The following is a 16,609-nucleotide window of genomic DNA, read 5'->3' as shown; positions in this document are numbered from 1 at the left end:
CTGGATTTTGATATCTGCAGGGCTTCTGGAACCAATCCCCACAGATATGAAGAGATGACTATATTTAGTATATTTCCTGGGACAGATTTTCCTAAAAAAATTATCCATTGTTTATCTAGAATTCAAATTTAACTGGGCATTTTGCAATTTATCTGGAAACCTTATAAGGAACTTAATTTTTTGGTGCCTCCATTTTGTCACCTATAACATAAGGCTAAGAAAAGATAAAATAATAACTATACTTGAGATTTGCTCTAAAAATTAAATGAGATAACATGTGTTAAGTACATAGGAAATGCTCAATATGTATTCATTGTTGTTATTTTTATTTTGTACAGGGATTATGATAAGCTGGTAAAGTATGAGGTAATCTTTCAGCACTGATTCTTTCAACATTTTTAAAAGCTTTACCATTGGAAACGAGGTACATTCCGTCCAATATATCTTCATGCATCTGAAAAAATAGAAATATAAATACAACTTGATTTTTCTATCTGTTTTTCTTTAGGAGAAACTGGGTAAATAGCTCTTATTTCCCAACATAATTTTCATATTTTCTCCTAACTCTGTTGCCCATAAGCTACCTGCCAAGCTAACTTTATAACGAAGAAGGCGTTCCAGGCACTGAGGCCTTTATCATTAAAGATAAAGTGCAAGCAACGTGAGGTAGTGCTCATTAATCTTCCCTTATTTCCTTGAGAAGAATTTGGCAAAAACAGATTCTACAAACTCAGCCAGCCATCTTTGAAGGCTATTTGCCCTGGGCCAATTATATATTTCATGACAAGCATACCCAATAATTAACTAATGAATTGGTTTCTTTGGGAAATGATCAGAAGTGTCAGGGATTGAAGAACATTTAGATTGCCTCTATGAGTTACGCTGAAGCAACATCTGCTTGTTTTTTCTTCAATCAACATGCACCCTGTAGGGTCCCAAATTCAAAAATGATTACATTTCATGTCATTTATGTGCCTTACAGTTTGACAAATTTAACTTGTAAGAATAAGTGATTCCATGTTCAATTTACGTTGATCCCATTTTCATCCAAACATCCAAAGAGAGAGAACCATTATAGATTGATAAAAGCTGCTGATTGATCTATTGATTTCCAGACCTTAAATCTCCTAGGGAAGTCTTTGTAAAGTTCGTGTTCATAAAATTCTTGTTCTGCCACAAAAGCTCCCAGTGGATTGTGTTTCTCAACTACAAGGAAAATCATCAGGGACAAACCCAGAAAATGTTTCTTTAGTATACACTAGGCAGGAGGGCCTTCCAAATTCAGTCTCAATCTGGTTTCTTCAAAGGTTTATTTTTATTTCATTTTTGAAAACTTTTAATTTGAAGAGGGGGGAAAAAGCCCTTTAAAGCATAACAACCCGCAGTGATGTAAGTGCCTTTCTGTCTCATATATAATCATGTCTGTTTGGACGTGCTGGGTGTCATGTCCAGGGCTATGGTGCCACATTGAGAACAATATTGAACTAAATAGTTTTGACAGAACAGCCAGACCTTTTCTTGGGGCTCCTGCTATATTGCATATCTGCTTCTTTGTACACAACAGGGTGGGTGACTGATGGAAAGCAGAGAGTTCAATTGTGGTTAGAGTCTGCAAAAGAACCATCAATGGAAACTCTTTACTGATTTGCACTATCGCCTGGGAGACAGAGTACAGATGACTGTATTTTCCAGGTTATCAGCTATAGGAAAAAGCAAAATCAGTTTTCTGAAATGTGTACTCTGCTACAATAAATGTTGTGAGTTCTATGCATGCAGATAAATGTCAGCCTACGTGGGTAGGCTGAAAGAACTTTGTTAACCTCAGCTCCTCTTTTCCATTGCTTTATGGAGAGTAGTTTATGGGTATTGGGTTGTGTGAGTGAACTCAAGGTGCATTTGTCTCTAGGCAGAGAGTTGTGCATATTTATTGGCAAGGACTTTGTCTTTCTGATTGTATGATTTACTGGGATAATTTATTGAGATTTTAACTCAATAATATTAAGTGTTAGTGCCACCCTCCCAGACCCCTGCTTCCATCCCAGAGGGTAGCTCAGCTTGTAATTCTGCGTGTCCCACGGTAGACCTGAGAGGCTTTGCTGTTTTCAGAGGTGAGTTGACCAAAATAATGGAGGGACACAGAGAACAGAAAGGTAGAATCTACCAAAACTGGTTGATATTTTCCAGAAGGAAAAAAAAAAAAAGAGGATGCGTTCTAGGGCCTTCATGAGCGACGGAAAGATGTATATCAGGCTCCCAAGCAGAACTGGGACAGATACACATTTGATGGTTCGGCAGGTGGATGCTGACGGGACCTCTCTCTGAGAACAGTGTTCACTGAGCTTCAGTGAAGGATCACGGTGCCTGTGCTTGGCACAAAGGGAATGGGAATTGAGAACTGCTATCTCCTATGTATAACTAGTCTCCAAGGCTTTGCCTGGCTTCTCTGGTCTGGGTTGTTACTGCTCCTTCTATTTAACCTGTGTTCCTTTCTGCCTTTGGAATTTGGGACCATATTCTCTTCCAGGTAGGCTTTTCAGCTTCTGTCAGTACACTCTTTCAGGAGCAGCTAGGTACTGTACAAATTTCTCAAGCAAGGTAACTGGTCCTTTACTATTTATATGCCTTTTTAAAACTGCAAAAGGGTTTTAACAATTATTACTCCTCTTTTCTATTTAAATAGAATGTTTGACATAGAAGGAACCGCCAAGCTTACCTTATGTTGGCCATGCAAGTTCACTCAATGACCACATGGGCTTACTGAATTACTACAACAGGCTGAAGACTGAATCCCATTCCACTGATAGTAGCATTTATCTTTCTCCAAAGGTTATTCTGATTTTGTCACCTTTCTCAGGACTCAGTGTCACTAGAAACATTGGAATCTCTTTATTCTGTGTTTCAGGTCTTCCTAACATCCATAGTGGCTAAAAACTTCTAAATTAGAGGTTGCAAGTTGGCAGATCATGGCTAAGTTCAGTCAGTAGCTATATTTTATCTGGCATGGTTGTTATTGAAATTTGAATAGCGTTTAAATTTTTTTAAACCAGGAGATTTTTAATAAAAATCTTGATTTTTCTTTTGGAAAAAAAATCAGATAATCTGGCATCATTAGGTACACATGCCCACTGTATCCATCTTCCAGAGCTGGATGATGAATGTGACCTGAGTTGAACGTACTACACATCTTTCCACTCCCTTGTCTCCCTGCCCAGGTCTACTTCTCTTGTTAGCATTTGTTGCATGGCCCTTGTAGGCATACTTGTTTATAATCTCCTTAAACTAAACCAAAACAAATGGGTAAATTGGAATCAGGGGTAAAGTTCAAGGGCAGCGAAAAATCAAACTTTCAAGCAAAGACCATGACAAGTTTAGATACTAGTTGGAGCTAAAAAACATACATCATAATCTAAGCAGAAGAAGACGCAGCAATGGATAAATATACTAGTCTATTGCTAGGGCATCAAATTGCCCTAAAATGTACTGACTAAAACTGACAACAGTCAGGTTTTTATCTCCCCATTGTCTATGGGGCAAGAATATGAGAGTGGCTTGGCTGCTCAGTTTGGGCTTGGGGTGTCTCCCGAGGTTGCAGTCAGACGGTAGCAGGGGATGGCGTCCTCTCATAGGGTCTGGAGCACAAGGAGATTCGATTCCCTGAGCTGAGACAGTCAGGGCTCCTGGAAAGTGAATCCCTGGCTCTATGCCATCTCTCCACATGGTCTCCCCAGCAGGGCCATCAGAAGCCACGGTATCCTAAGGGACAGACGCAAATGGAAGAAGTTACTGTTGCCCTGTGTTATGGGTTGGAGCAGACAGAAGCCCCCACTCAGATTTGGAGGGAACATGGCCCCCGCCATGTTCCCTTGGTGGGAGGGGCGGCAGTCACACTGTAAATAGAGCCTGTGGGACGAGGGTTGTATGCTAGCATGTTCATCTTCGGCAAATGCAGTTTGCCACAAACAGAAATGAGAAATAGGCTCAGGAACTAAGAAATTCTGAATGATGTAAAAGCAAATCAAAATTTAGGTTTCCTGAGAAGAACAAGAGTAGAAGATAATGTCCGGAGACTGGAATATCTGCTTGCATGTGTTGGCTTTGTTGTCCACTTGACCGTAGCCCAAAGGTTAACTTGGGCATACTCAGGCCACTTAGCATCACCAGGTTCTGAAACTTTCACCTGTCCACCCTAGACAGGTTCATTTGCTATTACCTAGTTCTCCACTTCAACTAAACAAGTGGCCGTGCTGTCTCCTGTGCATAGCTGCTCTTGAAGGTTCTGCCTGGCTCCTCTGATCTGGGTTGCTCTCGCTCCTTTTATTCTATCTATGCTCCTTTCTGCCTTCAGACTTTGGGACACGTCGTCCTTTAGGCAGCCTTTTCAGCTTCTGTTGGAATGCTCCTTTAGGGACCACCACATACTGTACAGACTTCTTAAGCACGGTAACAGGCCTTTTGCTATTTATATGCCTTTTTTAAACTGTGAAAAGGTTTTAACAATTATTATTCCTCTATTATTATTATTTAAATAGAGTTTCTGATATAGAAGGAACCTCTATTTTCTCCTTTTGAGTGGGGAAACAGAAGCTAAGATAGGTAAGGAGCCTGTCCAGGCTTCCATAGCTAGAAGCTGGAGGAGAGGGTCACAGCCTGCACCTCCTGACTTGTGGTTTGGAGCTCTTTCTTTTCCCTAGGGGTCAACATGGGTGAGTAGCCTACAGGCCTGTACAAGGCTGGTCAATAAACAAGAAGCACTGTGTATTTGGCTGGCACACAGAGTTTTGTTTTGTTTTTAAGCCCCGTAAGTAGGGCACACACTTGACAGTTATCTGCAGACTCCACCAATCTCTACCACCAAAACCCTTCTCATATTTCACTACCTGTGTGGTCTCTGAAGGCATTTGAAGGCACCCTCCTCCCCATCCCTCTACATCTTCCTAAAGGGAAAAATTTTACTCAGTAGAAATAGATGGCTCTTTTTGATCCTCTACATGCTATGTACTAACTGTTATATGTACTAACATATTTATATGTACTAACAATTTATATGTACTAACTCACTTAATACTCACAACATCTCTACTTTTATCCCCATTCTAAAGATGAGTAAACCGAGACACAGAGTGGTTAAGTAATTTGTCTACATTCTAACGTGGTAAAGACTGAGAGCTGGAATTTGATTCCAAGCACCTTGACAACAGAGCTCATAATCTCAACCACTCTGCTGAAGAAAGTCTAGATAGACAAAACGCAGTAATAATAAATTTGGGTGGATCTAATTTGCTAGAGTAGTCATTATATTTTCAAATTTATAAAATCTATCTATAGGTTTATATTTGAAAGAGCAGCATGCTAGAGCATTCATGTCCTAATGTAGCTCATCTTCAACATGAAATATTGTCCGTGTGTCGTGAAAGGTGAATTTCACTACTTTAAAAATGCCAGCCATCTGGGTTTGAGATTTCATGCTAAAACTCAAAACTTTAAGCATTTTTAACCAAATCACCATCTTAATCTTTATTTTAGTCTCCAAATGTTTTTGTGGCGAGTGTAAAGATGAATGGAATTCAAAAGTGGCCATTAAGATTACTACCGCGTGATGGAAACTACAGCCTACTATATAAATCTAAATCCCTCCATAAATTTCAGAAAAGATTTACTGTTCAAAAATAAAAATATAAATCATTCTCATTTTCTAAATCATTGCTGCTGATGATCGTACCCAGCATGGTGGGAGATCACTATATTATTCTGGATGTAGTACTATGTTTAAATTTACCAAGGAGTCTCAACTGCCCACGGGATTTACTACTTCATGTACTTGCCAAGATAGAAGGTATTTCTGCATAATTCCTGCAGCTGAACATTATTGGTGCTCTAAATGCATGGAACATTTAATATGTGTAGCAAGTCCAGCAAGATCAGTTATTGAAATGAATTATAATTTTTATAGCAAACCATTGAAGGCCCAATTAGAAAATTGATCACTTTTGAGGAAACCGTCTCCTTAATCTTTCTTATTTACAGTACAGGATTCAGCAGCAGGAGCAATTCACAGTAGGGTCAGATTGTGGTGGGTCTTGAAAGCCAGACTAAAGCATTTTAACCCTTACAGATAACAGGGATCATTTAAGGTGTTTTGAACAAAGTGAGTGAAGTGATCAAAGAAATGTTTGGGGAAGGTTAATCTGGCAGTGATGTGTAGAATGTTCTCCATCATGTGGTGACAAGAAAATGGACGTGTGGACAGAAAACTGTGAATTAACTCATGTCAGCATCTGAAGAACATACCAAGTTTAGCAGTTACCAATCCAGACTAGCCCCAGGTCCATGCTCTGATCACCTTTGAGTCATAAGCTTTGGAACTCCAAGCCATTACTGACTGATGGAATTTGTAGACTTCTTTGGAGGCCTGGGGAGAAAGAAGGGAAGGAAACCATGATATGATCAGAGGCACACCTGTGGGTTACAGGAATTGGCATGGAGGAGGACTAGTGAGGCAGGGTAAGTCTGACTTCATTGATGACATTTTTTCTGGATCCTTGGACTATTCTAACTTCCCGTGTCCCTGAGTTGCTCTAATTTTTTCTAGTTTCAACCCTTTTTCTGTACCCTCTGTGGCAGATGCCCAGCCCTCTGGAAAGTTTTGATAGCTTTATACACTGGTACAGTCTGGGCAGGTGTCTGTTCTACCTATTGCTGAGTGTGTGGGCAGGCATTTCTCAAAATAATCCACTACTTATATCTCAAGACGTAAGATAAGCCATCTTCTGTAATGCCATAATGCACAATAGTTGACAAATCACTAATTCAAAACATTTTCCTCGCAAGTTTGGATAATAATATTTCCTTATTATTTACTGTACTATTAATTATTATTACTTTTCTTATTTATTTGAGTAATAATTTTCTATTGTTTCAGAAAATTCAATAGAACATGGAAGTGATTCCACATTGAAAATTCCATGATTTTGGCCGGGCGTGGTGGCTCACGCCTGTAATCCCAGCACTTTGGGAGGCCGAGATTGGATGATCTCAAGGTCAGGAGATCGAGACCAGCCTGGCTAACATGGTGAAACCCCATCTCTACTAAAAAATACAAAAAATTAGCGAGGCGTGGTGGTGGGTGCCTATAATCCCAGCTACTCGAGAGGCTGAGGCAGGAGAATGGCGTGAACCCGGGAGGCGGAGCTTGCAGTGAGCCGAGATCATGCTACTGCACTCCAGCCTGGGTGACAGAGCGAGACTCCGTCTCAAAAAAAAAAAAAAAATCCGTGATTTTGTCCCTTATAATATAGCGTGGAGATGTATCTGTCTATCTGCCTTAAATCAGGGGTGAGGAAGCTCTTTTTGTTTGTTTGTTTGTTTTGTAGAGATAAGAGGTCTCACTATGTTGACCTGGCTGCTTTCTAACTCCTGGCCTCAAGCGATCCTCCTGCCTCAACCTCCCAAAGGTCTGGGCTTCTAGGCATGAACCACTGAGCCTAGCCTGGGGTGAGAAAATTTTTGGCCTCAGGACAGTCCCACCTTGAGATTTCTACTGTACCCCAGCTCTGCATGGCCTACTACAGACTTGAATAACCTGGCTACAAAATAAACAGGCTGGGCAGCTGAGATCTCAGACTAACATGTCTCTCTCTCTCTCTCTCTCTCTCTCTTCACTTGGCTTTCTCTGAACTTCCCCTCCTTGTTTATTCATTTAACAAATGAATTGTTAAAAGTCATTGGGCATCTAAGGTATGCCAGGTGTTTGGAACACAGCAGTGAAAAAGGCAGCAAAATCCCTGCCTTATTGAGCTCATAATCCAGAGGGGGTGGCAGATATTGAACAGATAAACAGCTGGATACAGAATTAGAAATTATGACAAGTGCGTTGAAAGATAACAAAGGGGATGGGTAAGAGAGATATCCAGGGTACACCTACTTGAGAGCGACTGGTCAGAGAAAACCTCTCTGAAGAAATAGGTTTACACTGGAACCCCCAAAATTAATGAAAACTAGTTGGGTAAGAGGTTCGGGGGAAAGACTTTACTGACAGAGGGAATAGAAGGTGCAAAGAATCTGAGGACGGAAAGAGATGCTGCTAAGTGCAAATAACTCAGTGACTGGCTCTCTCTCTCATCCTTCATTATTTCTATTTTTCCTTATTACCTAAATATTACATTTTTTCTGTCTAGTTTCTTTGTTACTGATATTTCTCCATAAATTAAGGATTGTATAAAACACAAACACTTTTAGGGAACTGGGATCAGATCCAACTTGTGTTTGCTATTTAGAAGCTAGGCAACATTTCTTGGAGGTCATCTGTATGATATAAGGCCAATGAGGGAGAGGGTAATCCTGCGATTGAAAGTTTATTTCAGAAACTCACAGGAAAAGAATCCATTCATTCATGAACACAGAGATCTACTGATACATTTGATGAACAGAGTCTCCATAGAAGCCGTGTTGCAAACAGGATCAATGGAAACAAAAGGAGAGAGAGATGTACTGGACACTGAAATGTAGAACCTGAATACTAGAGACAATTGTTGTTTATGTAAAGTATTAATCTCTATGAGAAATTGCTTTAAATCAGTGTCTGCAATGCCTCATTGCCCTGGGAATACAGAGTCCGTTTCAGAAATTGCTAGTTTCCTACCCTCTCTGTCTGCCTTTGTATGAAACCCCAATTTTGCTTGGAGTGGTCTTGTGCCCAGCTACAAGACTAAATTTCCCAGCTTCTTTTGCAGTTGGATGTGACAATGTGACTAAATTATGGCCAAATGGAAATGTTACACAAACTTTCCTGAATAATCCTTCAGGAAATTGACTTAGCCAGGGAGCCTGTCTCTTTTGCCCTTTCCTCAGCTTCTTTCTTGCTGCCTAGAATGTAGCTATGACAGCTGGAGTTCTAGCAGTTATATTAGGTCATGAGGTGACTTTGGAATAAAAATTTCATGTGAAGAAAGTGGAGTAGAAGGAAGAAGCTTTGAGCCAGATAATAATACCTCTATAGTACCCCTTTGCTACTTGTTTTGAGATTTCTCTTATATGAACAAAAAATATACTTCCATGTTATAGAAGGTAATGTTTGATGTGGTTTCTTTTGTTTTATGCACGAAGCATAGTTTCTAAAATGTGCAGCCAAACATAACTTGACTCAAAAATCGTATGTTTGTTTCAGTTACCTATGTAAACAACCATAATTTATTATTATTGTTGTTGTTGTTATTTATTTTTTTGAGACCGAGTCTCGCTCTATCACCCAGGCTGGAGTGCAATATCGTGATCTCGGCTCACTGCAACCTCCGCCCCCGCCAGGTTCAAGTTATTCCCCTGCCTCAGCCTCTTGAGTAGCTGGGACTACAGGCACGTGCCACCACGCCCGGCTGACTTTTGTATTTTTAGTAGAGACGGTGTTTCACCGTGTTAGCCAGGATGGTCTCGATCTCCTGACTTCGTGAGCTGCCTGCCTCGGCCTCCCAAAGTGCTGGGATTACAGGCGTAAGCCACAGTGCTCGGACCGTAATTTATTATTTTTCATGATTCTTTGGATCAGGAATTTGGGCAAGACACAGCTGGATAGTTCTTTGGCTTCACAGATGCCGGCTGGAGTCATTTGTGTAGATGCATGTATCTGAGAGCTTGGCTAGGGCTGGGACATCCATGATGACCTTTAGATCTCAGAAAACTCTGCCCAGGTGACCTCTAAGCATTTACTAGTTTTGGTTGAACTTCCTTCAAGTATGTTCACTGGGTCCCAAGAAGAAGCAAAAGAGAGCTGCTAAGTTTCTTAAGCCTGCGTTCGGAAGTCCCAGAACATCAATTCTATCATGTTCTATTTGTCAAAACACATCGCAAGTCCAGAGCATATTCAAGAGGAGGAAAATACAGTTCATCTCTGTTATGAGCAGCTTGCATGAACAAGAATGGCAGTAATAATTGGTGACCATATTTGGGGACTCTCTACCAAATTAGTTAAAAGAGCACTATGGCACCAGCCATTTGAGCCCCTCTGCTCCCAAACCACCCCCTAAGAGCTGGATGGAAAATGGAAAACCTATCAGGAGGACACTATGAGTTTGGTAGTAACAAAGCTACAGGATATTACAGGGAGAGAAAGGAGGTCACTACCACCAACAGTGGGGTCCAGCATGTTTGCTGGTGACATCACTGTGAACAAGAGACAGCAGTGGATGATGAAAACAGCTAGACGAAAATATTCCAGAGTTGCAGAGATTGCTTTGAATTATATATGAGAGCATTCTCCTCTGTTTCTCTTACTTACATTTTGGACCTCAGCACAGACTCTCGAAGAGACTTAAGGGTTTGCTTCCTCTATTTGAAAGATGATCAAGGACACCTAGTGATAGAAACTGTTAAGGTGACCTTCCTAAGTTGCACAAGCTGCTAATGTCCAAGGGACATTTACGTTGCATAAAAGTATAATATTTGCATATTCTTCTTAATTTAAAAGAAAATTTATTTATGTATTTTTATATGTATACCTATACATAGGAAAATTCTGAAAGAATATATAAAAAATTTTACTGGTTACTATATCTGGGTTATGAAACTAATGAATGAATTTGTCTTCTCTTTGCTTATCAATAAATTTGATATTATTCTATAATGAACATGTATTATTTGCATAATTTTAAAGTTTACTTTTACTAAAATATAAAATTATCTCATATTTCTTTCAAGGAAAAATATAAAGTTACTTTTCACTTACAAGTGGCCTTTAATTGATCATTTTTGCAGCAAATTGGTAGTCATCCTTGCTAGAAAGGGTCCTGTCTTGCTTCAGATCTGCTCAGTATAATCGTAATATTCCTGCACAGAGATTCACAGTCCCATAATATACATCCTAGGTGTTTCAATGCCAAAGATTAAAGAAATTTCAAAGGCACAACCAGAAGGTTGAATTATTGAAATGCTAATGAAGACATGTCCTCAGAGAAAATCGCAGGGAGTCTTCACAGTTTTTAAGGCTTCATCTGAAAGACCTTTGCAGAATAAACATGGTGTTCAATTTATGTTTCTCAAAAGGTCTACTGGAATTTGAACTGCTCCTCCCAGAGAGTATTTTAAAAGCAGAAGTTCGAGCATTAACCAGTATAATTTCCATTTGGCATCTACATGATTCATATGTCCAAAATAAGAATTTTTATTTAATTCCAAAACAAATTAATTCACTTAATTAGTCTGTAGGTGTATAGGATGTTGAATGGAGTAGATTGGCTCCGGGCAGAAGGAACAATATATTGCTAGGAAATGTTGCAACATATTTACATAAAATGTCGGCATTTCTATGTTTGAAAAGATTGTGCTTTCAAAAGATATCACCTCCCAAGGAAGTTAAGTTTTTTATGGTTACTATCAATCTCTTAAGTGTCTCTGTGGCAAAGGTGATTATAATCATCTCCTCTGTGATAAAAGCCTATGGACAACAACCAGACATAAATAGCCCAAATGACTGTAAAGTTACCTCTAGATATATTTCTAATATTACCTATATATGTATAGGTATATGAGTTTATATGTGTTTGTGTGTGTGTGTGTGTGTGTGTGTGTGTGTACAGACTGATGGAAGGAAGTATGGATAGATGAATAGATTAGGTAGATAGGTAGATAGACATAGATAGATAGATACATACATACGTACATACATACATAGATAAATAAATAGATATTACAGATAAATAGATATAGATATTCTATATACAGTATGCATAAATGTACACAGGCTTTTAAGATACACATTCATCAGAAAATACCACCCATCACCTTAATTAAAATGTCTCCCTATAGATTAAAAATTATGCAGATTTTTCATGTTCTGTTATTAGTTTGACCTCTAAAATTGTTTGAATGCCTTGATGTAACAATCAGAGAAAAATTCAACCTTTTGTGTGACTTTGTGTCACTCCTGGAACACCAGAGAAGAGAGATCAAATACTTTGACCCTCATGACTGATAGTTTTCATGTATAATTAAATGATTTTCTAAAAAACATCGTCCTGATTAGAAATGTGAACATGGCAGCCTAATTCACATGTAGCATGCTTGGGCATTTACATATTGTCACACACCCATGACTACACTGTAGGCTACAATAAATTCTACAGTGGTAATTTCTTGAAACACTAGAAGGGGAAAATGTGGTAAATAATAATGAAATGAGAATCCTATTAGCCACCAAAAGGAAAATAAGAGCTAGTGTAAATGCAATGCACAGCACTTCTAATAGTGTGCCATATTTTTGGCTATCTATCTTAATGAGCATGCTACATAAAATTGTTTGGTGTATGGCCTATCATTTACTTGGTTGAACCCACTTTTTCCTCAAACTTTTAGACCAAAGAGCATCCCAAAGTTAGAACTTAAATGACACTGGGTTATTGACAAGATTTTCTTACCCAGCACAAACTCAGAAAACCCATTCCTGGTCTTGCTGAATGGGTAGGTTCCATGATTTTGTTCTTAGTTCTGTTATGGTTACATTACTGTGATAAACAAGTAGCTATTAGAGGAAACTGACAACACAGTATGTGCAAAAACTCTGTTGGTAAGATTCTTTAATCTAAATTTATAGATCCAATATATGTTTCCAGGACAACTAAAAAGTTTAATGGCAGGGTGACCATGCACATAATAACAACAAAGTTCTGACAGCTTGATGTTTTGAGTTTTAAGGCATTATATTTCAGAGAAGACAAATATTGTTATTTCAGCATATGGAGAATATGAAGCAATAAGATTCCAAGCCTTATCCAAAGTCTCCTGCAAATCGAACACATGGGCAATTTCTCCAATTCCCCATTTATTGATTCATTCATTCACCCATTAAGAAAAACATATATTGAGCTCTGAGCTAGGCAAGAACTACAGTGAACCAAGCGAAGGGTACGATGATATAGAAAACAAAGCCTCTACACTACAGCTTTTCACAACTAGTGCAAGCAATCATGTAGTAAGTACTGTGATGTGTGTGTGTATGTGTGTGTGTGTGTGTGTGTGTGTGCATGTTTGGACAGCCAGAGGAAGGAACAACCTAAATTTGCCTGAAAGAGCTTGGAATGGCTCTTGAGTAGTGGCATTTGAAATGAGATTTATGATGAGTAGGAGTTCACCAAAGAAAGGTAAAAGAAGGGCATTATAGGTGGAGAAACAGCAGACACATGGAAGTTTGAAAGAAAATGGAATGAGGAGAACAATTAGCAAAAGGTGCCTAGGGAGAAAGGTAAATAACGTAGAATTAGAAATGAACTACTTAAATGTTTTTGGACCCAACTGGTATAGAGTAATTTAAAAATTGATAGCAAGATGTAATTTGGTGCTTCATTGTAAAGACTACTGCACATCACAGAGTTTTTCACTCCTTGTAAGGTAGGTAGATGGGCTATAGATATGCTGAGATGTTAATCTCCTCACCCCTCCCTTTGGGTCAGCCAGGAAAGCCTGGGTTGTCACCTCTGCTGAACTTCAGGTCCATCTTCTCTGGTCAAAGACAGTCTCTTTCATTTTCCAAGGTACACTATAAAAATATCATCATTTTCTATACCTGTCATGAGGTGGAACGGGTTGTGAATCATTGGCATACCAAGCTACGGAGTACATATTCTAAGCAATAGGGAACCCCCTGAAAAATATTAAACAGGAACGTGGTGGCAGGAGTTCTTGGAGACTGAAAGCTGACCTCAGAGCCTATTGGAGTAGCCCATAAAAAAGAGAGTGTCAATCTCAACTACTTCTCAAAGGAGTCACTCTTGAGTTCCCTTCATGGCATTCTATTGAACAGAACTCACGTGTGGCAAGGCTTAGCTTAGAGACACAGAGACCCTGGAATGTCAGAGGAGGACTGATTTTTGTAAAGAGGCCTCTGGTCAGAATGGAAGAGAATATTTAGGTCTAACAATCAGGCACTGGTTCCCAAAATTACTACTTTGAACAAAGAGGGTGAAACTAAGTCTCTTCCTACCTTTTCAGGTTACAGCACATTTCAAAACGTAAGCTTCCTAAGGACTAAGAGCCCCACAGGCATATGGTTCAGCCTGTGATCCAATTAATTGTCCATGAGAAGAAACAGTTTTGATGGAGGCTAGAATGTAAACTCCATGACAGTAGGAAGTTGGTGTGTCTGGTGCACTGGTCCTCATTGCCTAGACTAGCTCCTGACGCTTTTAGGCATTAAGTAGATGTTTGTTGAATGAGGAAGTGACCCTATGATGTTGGTTGTTGACATGCAAATATCCTCTGGCTAAATTCCTGGGAAATGTGTTTGTTTTTCTACAGAAAGGACTATAAACTCAAAATATAGGCAACCTGGAATATGTATGGCAATTTTTATTTTCTATACCTACACATATACATACATTTGCATCTATGTATATATAGACAGGGAGACAGACACAGACAGGGAGAGAGAGAGAGATTGATTTAATTTACTTAGGCTCAATACCACTTATTGAGATGAATGATGGAACTCTATCCTACTTCAGCAATGCTCAGCACTGATGGCAGAGGCTGCATCTGAAGAAGAGGCTGGGAATGAAAACGGCAGCTAAGGAGTGGCTAAAGGACTGGCAGAAATGATGAGATCCCGGAGATACAGAATCAGCAGGGCCTTTGGCATCAGCCAAGCCACACAACACATTTTCAAGGTACATTGTAAGCTATTGGCATCCTCAAGTTAGGAGAGGCCTTGGGGATGGGGAGGAAGGTAGGAATCCAGGAATAACAATGCAATAATGGGTGAGGACTCAGAAAATTGTAATTATTCTCATATTCATGGTACTCTCTGAGACTGCTGGCATGGTTTAGGGAAACAAGGGTTATACGTGCATTCACAGTGATTTGAATCTGCTGTACTCCAGCTGTACCAACACAGAGCCAGTGAAATGGACCATAGTGTGGAAAATATAGTGTGTGATTTACTTCTGTCAACTTGTAAAGCTGAGACAGATTTCTGCAGCTGCATTGGACAAGCTGCGATCCATTGAGCTCGTTAAGATGTCAATGACCAATCACAGGGACTGTGTTTTTCAGCAACCCACTCGGGAAGTATCCCTCTTCTCACTGCGGGCCCATAAAACATGGGAGTTTCTAGATGAGGTGCACAACTCTATCCACAATCCTGAAGTGCAGAACCTTCTGAAGTCCATGAAAACAAATTTTTGTTTTAACAAATTTGGTGATTGAACAGATGTATGTCCACTCCCAATTTTTATCTCACTTATTGCGAATAGCCATACGTTTTGCTCCTCAAATTTAATGGTTGGGTGCTGCCCCAGGAAATGCTGGAAGTATTGCATAGTGTATGGGAAATGCTCCAAATTGCCTTTCTAAAACCCTAAACCTTTTGAATTCTGAAGCCCATCTGGCCTTTGGAGCTTTAGATAAGGGATTGTGTACCTGTGTTTTACTTTTCTCCCATAGAGACAGTCTTGTTTTGGGTTTAGAAGCATTTTGTAGTAATTATTCTTTCTATTAACTCTCTCTAAACAGAGAGTTGTGTTTCCACTTTTAAACTCACTTGTAATCGCACATTTCCATGCCAATTCAAAATAAAAAAATAAGGTATTGTAGTAATACCAAGTGGTTACTGTATGATAGACCCTGTGCTAAAACCTTTAGATTTGTTTTCTGTTAGTGACAATGTAACAGGGCCTAGGCCCTGGCATCTTAGTAGAACTACCATGAATACATGCTTACATTCCTCTTGGTTCCTTGCTGACCACAGTCACTGAATCTTCTCTGGACCTCTGCCTTAGTGTTGCTGACTGCTCCAGCAGCTTCTACAGAGGGTCCAACCTGACTCTATGGCATTCCTGAGCCTCTCACAGCACTTTGTCCTTTCCCTTCATAGCATTTATCACATTCACAATTGTATTTTATTACTCTGTTTAATGCTATTCTCCCCACACCCTTGCCCCATATTAAATCCCCACAGGTGTGGGCTGTATCTAGTTTAGTCACCATGGTGTCTGGTGTATAATAACTGGTTTCAGTTGATTATTGCTACATAATAACACACCACCCCCAAATGTAGTGGCTTAAAATACATTGTTTTCACCATTCTGTGGGTTGCTGGGCAGCTCCTCTTCTGGCTTCACTTGATTTCACTTTTTCAGCCAGATGGTCATCTGGGCGGGGAAATCCAAGATGGTCTCACTTACATGTCTGGCAGTCAGTGTTGGATGCTGGCTAGGTAGGCTTCCTTTTGTAAAGGTTTCAAGAGAGCAGCAGAGGAAGTGTCAGGGCCTGTTGTGGCCCAGGATTAAAAGCTCATGCCCTGTCCCTTCTACCACATTCTACTGGTCAAATAAGTCACAAGGCCAGTCGAGATTGAAAGGGATATAGACATATATCCTGTCTTTGGATGAAAGGAGAAGCCAAAGGGCATGCATATTGGGATGGGTGGAATTTGTGGTTATCAAACCACGAATTTACCACGCTCTACTTTCTGGCCACAAATTAATCATTTTTCCACTTGGAAAGTATGCTTACTCCTATCACAATAATTGCAAAAGTTTCATCCCAGGTATTGCATCAGGCTGGAAATCCACAGGTTTGAGCTTCCGCTCTGGTCCAGATACAAAGGAGGTTTCTCTGTGGAGCTCCTTGG

The 16,609-nt window shown here is 39.7% G+C and overlaps 1 long non-coding RNA gene across 1 annotated transcript; it reads right to left on the bottom strand.

The window, feature by feature from the left end:
- Positions 1–297: 297 nt before the first annotated feature.
- LOC129009421 (uncharacterized) lies at positions 298–16,270 on the bottom strand. Its single transcript, XR_008492767.2, has 5 exons — positions 16,058–16,270; positions 6,289–6,409; positions 2,714–3,753; positions 1,513–1,609; positions 298–454 (listed from the first exon to the last, which is right to left on the bottom strand). It is a non-coding gene; the product is annotated as an uncharacterized LOC129009421 (long non-coding RNA).
- Between the last annotated feature and the right edge of the window lie 339 nt (positions 16,271–16,609).

This window comes from Pongo pygmaeus, chromosome 10, assembly GCF_028885625.2.
Source record: "Pongo pygmaeus isolate AG05252 chromosome 10, NHGRI_mPonPyg2-v2.0_pri, whole genome shotgun sequence".
In the NCBI taxonomy this organism is placed as follows: domain Eukaryota; kingdom Metazoa; phylum Chordata; class Mammalia; order Primates; family Hominidae; genus Pongo; species Pongo pygmaeus.
Note: the sequence above shows the minus strand (reverse complement) of the source record. Positions and strands in the feature narration are given on the sequence as shown.